General features: G+C 49.3%; 4 non-coding genes and 2 pseudogenes across 4 annotated transcripts; all 6 read left to right on the top strand.

The window, feature by feature from the left end:
* The first annotated feature begins 1,216 nt into the window (after nucleotides 1-1,216).
* Nucleotides 1,217-1,407, top strand: LOC134899659 (U2 spliceosomal RNA). Its single transcript, XR_010173310.1, has one exon. It is a non-coding gene; the product is annotated as a U2 spliceosomal RNA (small nuclear RNA).
* A 1,265-nt stretch (nucleotides 1,408-2,672) lies between these two features.
* Nucleotides 2,673-2,863, top strand: LOC134899658 (U2 spliceosomal RNA). Its single transcript, XR_010173309.1, has one exon. It is a non-coding gene; the product is annotated as a U2 spliceosomal RNA (small nuclear RNA).
* A 1,265-nt stretch (nucleotides 2,864-4,128) lies between these two features.
* Nucleotides 4,129-4,319, top strand: LOC134899657 (U2 spliceosomal RNA). The gene has a single exon (XR_010173308.1). It is a non-coding gene; the product is annotated as a U2 spliceosomal RNA (small nuclear RNA).
* Nucleotides 4,320-5,584: 1,265 nt separating this feature from the next.
* Nucleotides 5,585-5,708, top strand: LOC134899841 (U2 spliceosomal RNA; annotated as a pseudogene).
* An 806-nt stretch (nucleotides 5,709-6,514) lies between these two features.
* LOC134899729 (U2 spliceosomal RNA) lies at nucleotides 6,515-6,699 on the top strand. Its single transcript, XR_010173351.1, has one exon. It is a non-coding gene; the product is annotated as a U2 spliceosomal RNA (small nuclear RNA).
* A 1,265-nt stretch (nucleotides 6,700-7,964) lies between these two features.
* LOC134899798 (U2 spliceosomal RNA) lies at nucleotides 7,965-8,069 on the top strand (annotated as a pseudogene).
* The last annotated feature ends 1,516 nt before the right edge of the window (nucleotides 8,070-9,585 follow it).

The following is a 9,585-nucleotide window of genomic DNA, read 5'->3' as shown; positions in this document are numbered from 1 at the left end:
CCAGGATTTGCAATGTTTTTTTGCCTGCTGCATTGATAAACTCTTGGATTTTGTAAGCATGCTTTTTATACTGTGTCAAAATTGTATTCAATCTTTGCTGTCTATTAAAATGTTACAATGGATGAATAAAAGCACGTGTGAACTACTGTGTGGAGTCTTATTTATCGTCTACTTCTTGTCTCCATTGAATTCCCTCCTTCTGCACAAGACAAATTGAAACAGTTGATCAGCATTTGGATGTGAGGCCTACGTAGGCCTAATTCTTGAATGCAAACTAAGTACGAACGAAGAAGCATTACCACTTCGAAATGAATTCCTACATTTTTAACTTACTATCATGATCATCCTTTCGGCTGGTCTTTTCGACCTGGTCATGTTTGGAACTAATTTTTATTTTAGTGGCGGTGGTGTCCACGCTGGTTGCAGGAGGTGTGGATAGTTGCTGTTACAGGCACTAAAGGCACAAGCTCTGCAGTATGTGTATATGCTGCATCCATCTCCTGGTGTGTGTCTCCCTCAAGTGGATGTCAGTTAGCAAGCCAAGCAAATGCAGTCCGTACAGCCAAGCACATTGTGACATCACGTGTGTCGCATAATGATGACATCACATGTGTCGCATCATGATGACATCATAGAGTGTGCATCATGATGACATCACAGAGCCCTCACACTGTAGTGAAAAATTGAAATCTGCCAGGATGAACGGGTTGGTTGAAACAATCCAGATTTTAGAGACAGGAGGTTCAAGGCAGCCAGGGAACCTTCCATTGCAGAATGAATGTCCCACTGCTTAAGTGATGAAGTGCAAGTGCATAGCATTGTGTCAATGTGATAAGCACGGAGCCAGCAGGGACAGACGGGACGGGCGGCAGACGTCTGGTGGGTGTGGTTGTCGGAGGCGGACCAAATGCAAATGATTGTGCATCAGCCAGCCAGTCAGTCAGTCAAGCAGCCAGCAAGACAGGAGAGGAGAGAAAACTCACGATGCAGGAGTGAGTGATGGAATGTGGTTGCGCGCGCGCCTGGGTGACTGCCTGCTTGTCAGTCCGGACTTCTCCTTCCTTCTCCCTCTTCTTTGCTGGGATCGCCGCCGCCAACCAAAGTCAAGTCAATCTGCAGATAGTATAGCGTAAGCGTGCGTGGGGGAGGGTGATTCTCCATGATGGATTGTAGATCCTGTTTCGGTTGCGCCGGTCCCTCAGCCCACATTCGGGTTATCGCTTCTCGGCCTTTTGGCTAAGATCAAGTGTAGTATCTGTTCTTATCAGTTTAATATCTGATACGCCCCCTATCTGGGGGCCATATATTAAATGGATTTTTAGAACAGGGAGATGGAAGAAGAGCTTGCTCTGTCCACTCCACGCATTGACCCGGTATTGCAGTACCTCCGGGACCGGTGCACCTTTCCTAATCTGTATTCCAAAAATAGATGAATGATGACTTCTCAGCTTATTCCCCAGGATTTGCAATGTTTTTTTGCCTGCTGCATTGATAAACTCTTGGATTTTGTAAGCATGCTTTTTATACTGTGTCAAAATTGTATTCAATCTTTGCTGTCTATTAAAATGTTACAATGGATGAATAAAAGCACGTGTGAACTACTGTGTGGAGTCTTATTTATCGTCTACTTCTTGTCTCCATTGAATTCCCTCCTTCTGCACAAGACAAATTGAAACAGTTGATCAGCATTTGGATGTGAGGCCTACGTAGGCCTAATTCTTGAATGCAAACTAAGTACGAACGAAGAAGCATTACCACTTCGAAATGAATTCCTACATTTTTAACTTACTATCATGATCATCCTTTCGGCTGGTCTTTTCGACCTGGTCATGTTTGGAACTAATTTTTATTTTAGTGGCGGTGGTGTCCACGCTGGTTGCAGGAGGTGTGGATAGTTGCTGTTACAGGCACTAAAGGCACAAGCTCTGCAGTATGTGTATATGCTGCATCCATCTCCTGGTGTGTGTCTCCCTCAAGTGGATGTCAGTTAGCAAGCCAAGCAAATGCAGTCCGTACAGCCAAGCACATTGTGACATCACGTGTGTCGCATAATGATGACATCACATGTGTCGCATCATGATGACATCATAGAGTGTGCATCATGATGACATCACAGAGCCCTCACACTGTAGTGAAAAATTGAAATCTGCCAGGATGAACGGGTTGGTTGAAACAATCCAGATTTTAGAGACAGGAGGTTCAAGGCAGCCAGGGAACCTTCCATTGCAGAATGAATGTCCCACTGCTTAAGTGATGAAGTGCAAGTGCATAGCATTGTGTCAATGTGATAAGCACGGAGCCAGCAGGGACAGACGGGACGGGCGGCAGACGTCTGGTGGGTGTGGTTGTCGGAGGCGGACCAAATGCAAATGATTGTGCATCAGCCAGCCAGTCAGTCAGTCAAGCAGCCAGCAAGACAGGAGAGGAGAGAAAACTCACGATGCAGGAGTGAGTGATGGAATGTGGTTGCGCGCGCGCCTGGGTGACTGCCTGCTTGTCAGTCCGGACTTCTCCTTCCTTCTCCCTCTTCTTTGCTGGGATCGCCGCCGCCAACCAAAGTCAAGTCAATCTGCAGATAGTATAGCGTAAGCGTGCGTGGGGGAGGGTGATTCTCCATGATGGATTGTAGATCCTGTTTCGGTTGCGCCGGTCCCTCAGCCCACATTCGGGTTATCGCTTCTCGGCCTTTTGGCTAAGATCAAGTGTAGTATCTGTTCTTATCAGTTTAATATCTGATACGCCCCCTATCTGGGGGCCATATATTAAATGGATTTTTAGAACAGGGAGATGGAAGAAGAGCTTGCTCTGTCCACTCCACGCATTGACCCGGTATTGCAGTACCTCCGGGACCGGTGCACCTTTCCTAATCTGTATTCCAAAAATAGATGAATGATGACTTCTCAGCTTATTCCCCAGGATTTGCAATGTTTTTTTGCCTGCTGCATTGATAAACTCTTGGATTTTGTAAGCATGCTTTTTATACTGTGTCAAAATTGTATTCAATCTTTGCTGTCTATTAAAATGTTACAATGGATGAATAAAAGCACGTGTGAACTACTGTGTGGAGTCTTATTTATCGTCTACTTCTTGTCTCCATTGAATTCCCTCCTTCTGCACAAGACAAATTGAAACAGTTGATCAGCATTTGGATGTGAGGCCTACGTAGGCCTAATTCTTGAATGCAAACTAAGTACGAACGAAGAAGCATTACCACTTCGAAATGAATTCCTACATTTTTAACTTACTATCATGATCATCCTTTCGGCTGGTCTTTTCGACCTGGTCATGTTTGGAACTAATTTTTATTTTAGTGGCGGTGGTGTCCACGCTGGTTGCAGGAGGTGTGGATAGTTGCTGTTACAGGCACTAAAGGCACAAGCTCTGCAGTATGTGTATATGCTGCATCCATCTCCTGGTGTGTGTCTCCCTCAAGTGGATGTCAGTTAGCAAGCCAAGCAAATGCAGTCCGTACAGCCAAGCACATTGTGACATCACGTGTGTCGCATAATGATGACATCACATGTGTCGCATCATGATGACATCATAGAGTGTGCATCATGATGACATCACAGAGCCCTCACACTGTAGTGAAAAATTGAAATCTGCCAGGATGAACGGGTTGGTTGAAACAATCCAGATTTTAGAGACAGGAGGTTCAAGGCAGCCAGGGAACCTTCCATTGCAGAATGAATGTCCCACTGCTTAAGTGATGAAGTGCAAGTGCATAGCATTGTGTCAATGTGATAAGCACGGAGCCAGCAGGGACAGACGGGACGGGCGGCAGACGTCTGGTGGGTGTGGTTGTCGGAGGCGGACCAAATGCAAATGATTGTGCATCAGCCAGCCAGTCAGTCAGTCAAGCAGCCAGCAAGACAGGAGAGGAGAGAAAACTCACGATGCAGGAGTGAGTGATGGAATGTGGTTGCGCGCGCGCCTGGGTGACTGCCTGCTTGTCAGTCCGGACTTCTCCTTCCTTCTCCCTCTTCTTTGCTGGGATCGCCGCCGCCAACCAAAGTCAAGTCAATCTGCAGATAGTATAGCGTAAGCGTGCGTGGGGGAGGGTGATTCTCCATGATGGATTGTAGATCCTGTTTCGGTTGCGCCGGTCCCTCAGCCCACATTCGGGTTATCGCTTCTCGGCCTTTTGGCTAAGATCAAGTGTAGTATCTGTTCTTATCAGTTTAATATCTGATACGCCCCCTATCTGGGGGCCATATATTAAATGGATTTTTAGAACAGGGAGATGGAAGAAGAGCTTGCTCTGTCCACTCCACGCATTGACCCGGTATTGCAGTACCTCCGGGACCGGTGCACCTTTCCTAATCTGTATTCCAAAAATAGATGAATGATGACTTCTCAGCTTATTCCCCAGGATTTGCAATGTTTTTTTGCCTGCTGCATTGATAAACTCTTGGATTTTGTAAGCATGCTTTTTATACTGTGTCAAAATTGTATTCAATCTTTGCTGTCTATTAAAATGTTACAATGGATGAATAAAAGCACGTGTGAACTACTGTGTGGAGTCTTATTTATCGTCTACTTCTTGTCTCCATTGAATTCCCTCCTTCTGCACAAGACAAATTGAAACAGTTGATCAGCATTTGGATGTGAGGCCTACGTAGGCCTAATTCTTGAATGCAAACTAAGTACGAACGAAGAAGCATTACCACTTCGAAATGAATTCCTACATTTTTAACTTACTATCATGATCATCCTTTCGGCTGGTCTTTTCGACCTGGTCATGTTTGGAACTAATTTTTATTTTAGTGGCGGTGGTGTCCACGCTGGTTGCAGGAGGTGTGGATAGTTGCTGTTACAGGCACTAAAGGCACAAGCTCTGCAGTATGTGTATATGCTGCATCCATCTCCTGGTGTGTGTCTCCCTCAAGTGGATGTCAGTTAGCAAGCCAAGCAAATGCAGTCCGTACAGCCAAGCACATTGTGACATCACGTGTGTCGCATAATGATGACATCACATGTGTCGCATCATGATGACATCATAGAGTGTGCATCATGATGACATCACAGAGCCCTCACACTGTAGTGAAAAATTGAAATCTGCCAGGATGAACGGGTTGGTTGAAACAATCCAGATTTTAGAGACAGGAGGTTCAAGGCAGCCAGGGAACCTTCCATTGCAGAATGAATGTCCCACTGCTTAAGTGATGAAGTGCAAGTGCATAGCATTGTGTCAATGTGATAAGCACGGAGCCAGCAGGGACAGACGGGACGGGCGGCAGACGTCTGGTGGGTGTGGTTGTCGGAGGCGGACCAAATGCAAATGATTGTGCATCAGCCAGCCAGTCAGTCAGTCAAGCAGCCAGCAAGACAGGAGAGGAGAGAAAACTCACGATGCAGGAGTGAGTGATGGAATGTGGTTGCGCGCGCGCCTGGGTGACTGCCTGCTTGTCAGTCCGGACTTCTCCTTCCTTCTCCCTCTTCTTTGCTGGGATCGCCGCCGCCAACCAAAGTCAAGTCAATCTGCAGATAGTATAGCGTAAGCGTGCGTGGGGGAGGGTGATTCTCCATGATGGATTGTAGATCCTGTTTCGGTTGCGCCGGTCCCTCAGCCCACATTCGGGTTATCGCTTCTCGGCCTTTTGGCTAAGATCAAGTGTAGTACCTGCTCGAGGGAAACACAGGGTGGAGTATCTGTTCTTACACTAGGAGCGTGAGAGGTTCCTAGATGTGGAATGGAGAAACACTTTGTGGAGTACCAAATGCTGGGGTGTGGCGCTGCCTCTGGTCGAGAGGGGAGAAAAACTAGGCTTAGTATCCACCGTCCTTCTAAGGGGATGAAAAAAGGCCCCTTGCGTGGAGTGGAGAAAGGCCTGGTCTAGTATCTCTTCTCGTACTGGGGGTTGACCCTGGCACCGAGTGGGTATGAAACTGGGTCTGGCTGAGAGGTCGGGAGCAGCTAGAAGCTCGAGGTGTTTCGTGCCCCTGGAACTGGAAGGGACAGGGGTGCCGGAAATGCACTGGGGTTTCGAGCCACCTTTGCACTAAGGCACTTTAGCACTTAACACTTCAACCCTTCCTGTCTGCACCCACTTCCTTTGCCCTGGCCTTTTGGCTAGGGTAAGGAAAATTTTTTATACCCCCCGGCCTTCTGGCTGGGGCTTATTTATTTATTTATGCCCACTCACGTGTTTTGCACTTGCGCACAGCACTAGCACTTTTTATGTTTTTTGTAGTGTGTCACGTCACGGTTTTGTTGGGGTTAAGGTGAGACCCTTATGGGCCACCTTCTCTCCTAAGTTGCTGAGGCCCTCTCCTTTTGGGGAGGGCCAGAGGCTGATATCGGTCCCCAGGGGGAAGCTTCGGCCAACCCTGGGGACACACGAGGGTCCCTCCGCGCTTCGGCAAGGGGGGACCCACAGTCCCTTTTTTCCCTCAGTAGGCCTTCGGGCTCTGAGGGTTAGGGGAGTAACGGGGCCCTTCTCCTTTCGGAGAGGGTCCAAGAACCTTCGCCCCCAGCACGTTTGGTCACAGACACTGGGTGATGAAGTCACGCACCTCGGGCTTCGATAAAAAAAAAAAAAAAAATCTGTTCTTATCAGTTTAATATCTGATACGCCCCCTATCTGGGGGCCATATATTAAATGGATTTTTAGAACAGGGAGATGGAAGAAGAGCTTGCTCTGTCCACTCCACGCATTGACCCGGTATTGCAGTACCTCCGGGACCGGTGCACCTTTCCTAATCTGTATTCCAAAAATAGATGAATGATGACTTCTCAGCTTATTCCCCAGGATTTGCAATGTTTTTTTGCCTGCTGCATTGATAAACTCTTGGATTTTGTAAGCATGCTTTTTATACTGTGTCAAAATTGTATTCAATCTTTGCTGTCTATTAAAATGTTACAATGGATGAATAAAAGCACGTGTGAACTACTGTGTGGAGTCTTATTTATCGTCTACTTCTTGTCTCCATTGAATTCCCTCCTTCTGCACAAGACAAATTGAAACAGTTGATCAGCATTTGGATGTGAGGCCTACGTAGGCCTAATTCTTGAATGCAAACTAAGTACGAACGAAGAAGCATTACCACTTCGAAATGAATTCCTACATTTTTAACTTACTATCATGATCATCCTTTCGGCTGGTCTTTTCGACCTGGTCATGTTTGGAACTAATTTTTATTTTAGTGGCGGTGGTGTCCACGCTGGTTGCAGGAGGTGTGGATAGTTGCTGTTACAGGCACTAAAGGCACAAGCTCTGCAGTATGTGTATATGCTGCATCCATCTCCTGGTGTGTGTCTCCCTCAAGTGGATGTCAGTTAGCAAGCCAAGCAAATGCAGTCCGTACAGCCAAGCACATTGTGACATCACGTGTGTCGCATAATGATGACATCACATGTGTCGCATCATGATGACATCATAGAGTGTGCATCATGATGACATCACAGAGCCCTCACACTGTAGTGAAAAATTGAAATCTGCCAGGATGAACGGGTTGGTTGAAACAATCCAGATTTTAGAGACAGGAGGTTCAAGGCAGCCAGGGAACCTTCCATTGCAGAATGAATGTCCCACTGCTTAAGTGATGAAGTGCAAGTGCATAGCATTGTGTCAATGTGATAAGCACGGAGCCAGCAGGGACAGACGGGACGGGCGGCAGACGTCTGGTGGGTGTGGTTGTCGGAGGCGGACCAAATGCAAATGATTGTGCATCAGCCAGCCAGTCAGTCAGTCAAGCAGCCAGCAAGACAGGAGAGGAGAGAAAACTCACGATGCAGGAGTGAGTGATGGAATGTGGTTGCGCGCGCGCCTGGGTGACTGCCTGCTTGTCAGTCCGGACTTCTCCTTCCTTCTCCCTCTTCTTTGCTGGGATCGCCGCCGCCAACCAAAGTCAAGTCAATCTGCAGATAGTATAGCGTAAGCGTGCGTGGGGGAGGGTGATTCTCCATGATGGATTGTAGATCCTGTTTCGGTTGCGCCGGTCCCTCAGCCCACATTCGGGTTATCGCTTCTCGGCCTTTTGGCTAAGATCAAGTGTAGTATCTGTTCTTATCAGTTCACGCTGACTGACGGTGCTACCTTGTTTCTTGGACCGACAATTGTCCTTCTCAGGGCTAAGCTGCACCCGGGCCGAGAAGCCAGAAAAATCGAAAGTCGAGACTGCGAGGAGAAGGAGAAGATCGCTTGAAGAGGGTGAAGATTTGCATCGCTCCCCAGCTACAGCAGAGGGTTAGACTTGTTTGCTCTGCCCTCTGGAGAAGATACCCCCCTCCGCCAGCAAGACTGCGTGGAGAAAAGGGACTTCGCCGGAGAAGCTCTGCAGCGCCCCCTACCTGCACTGGAGGGCTAGACTTGCTGGCTCTGCCCTCTGAAGCGACCGACCGCCTCTCCTCCTCTCGACGACAGCGCTGATCCTCCGCCCCGCCTTCTCCGCCAAAAGGATCCGTGAGTATGGCCACCGCTGCCCCAGCCGCCGTTGTTCCAGCCCCCGCTGCTCCAGCCCCAGCTGCTCCAGCCTCTGCCTCCACTCCGGCCACCCTCGCCAAGAAGAGCCAGGCCAAGACGGCGAAAAAAACCGCCAAAGCCCCCACCGGATCGGCCGCACCCAGCGCCACAACCCCCGCAGCAACACCGCCAGCGGCACCCACCCAGGTGAGCACCAAAGACAAACCGTCCCTGGAGCCCTGGATGAGATTCACCGTGGTGATGAAGTTGAAGGAGGTGGATGGACGGATGCCGGACATGACAGTGGAGACCTTTGGGAAGAAGATGATCCTGGACCAGGGCTTCTCGACCGCTGAAACCCTCAGCATCCAGAATTACCTGAAGGGGATCTTTTACGTCACCTTCGCCTCCCTTGCCATCTGCAAGAGGTACTGGGAGGCAGTGAAATCGGCGAGACCCGAATCCCCTTTCTCCCGCTTTGTGGGCAATTGCCCTATTCAAAGAGAGGAAAGGCGGGTGACGGTTTCAATGAGGAACCCACACACGCCCATCAAGGACATTGTCACCTTCCTCAGCCGGTTCTGTACCGTCAAGAAGGACCCCACAAGGGTTCTGGATGGGAACAGCTTCTGGACTGGAAAGTGGGCTGTGATCGTCGTCCTGCAAAAGGACACCTCGTGCCCAGAAGGAGTCAAGCACCTCCCACAGTGCTTCTCCCTGGGGGGATCTCAAGGACTTCTCCACTACGCCGACCAGCCACGCAACTGCAGGAAGTGCGGCGGGACGGGCCACGTGATGAAGGACTGCAAGGTCCCGGCATGCAAGAATTGCCACATGGCCAGCCATGAGACCAAAGACTGCCCCACGAGGAAAACCTGCAACCTGTGCGGCAAAGTGGACCACGTCTACAGGGACTGCCCGAGTAGGTCGAGAACCTACTCAGCTGTGGTGACCGGACGTGCCAACCCTGCCCTCAAGCTGCTGCCCTCTGCTACGCAGAAGGAAAAGAAACCGCAGGAGGGTAAGAAACCTGTCAAACCCACCCCCCTCCCATCCTCCCTCACCACCTCCCTACCCATCTCCACCAGCCCACCCCCTGCGACAGTGACTCCCATCCCTACCACTGTCGCAACCCTCCCTGACCCCTCCTCCGACTCTCCTACCCAGCCCATTGTCTCTC

This window comes from Pseudophryne corroboree, chromosome 3 (genome assembly GCF_028390025.1).
Source record: "Pseudophryne corroboree isolate aPseCor3 chromosome 3, aPseCor3.hap2, whole genome shotgun sequence".
In the NCBI taxonomy this organism is placed as follows: domain Eukaryota; kingdom Metazoa; phylum Chordata; class Amphibia; order Anura; family Myobatrachidae; genus Pseudophryne; species Pseudophryne corroboree.
This window is presented reverse-complemented; position numbering and strand designations above follow the sequence as displayed.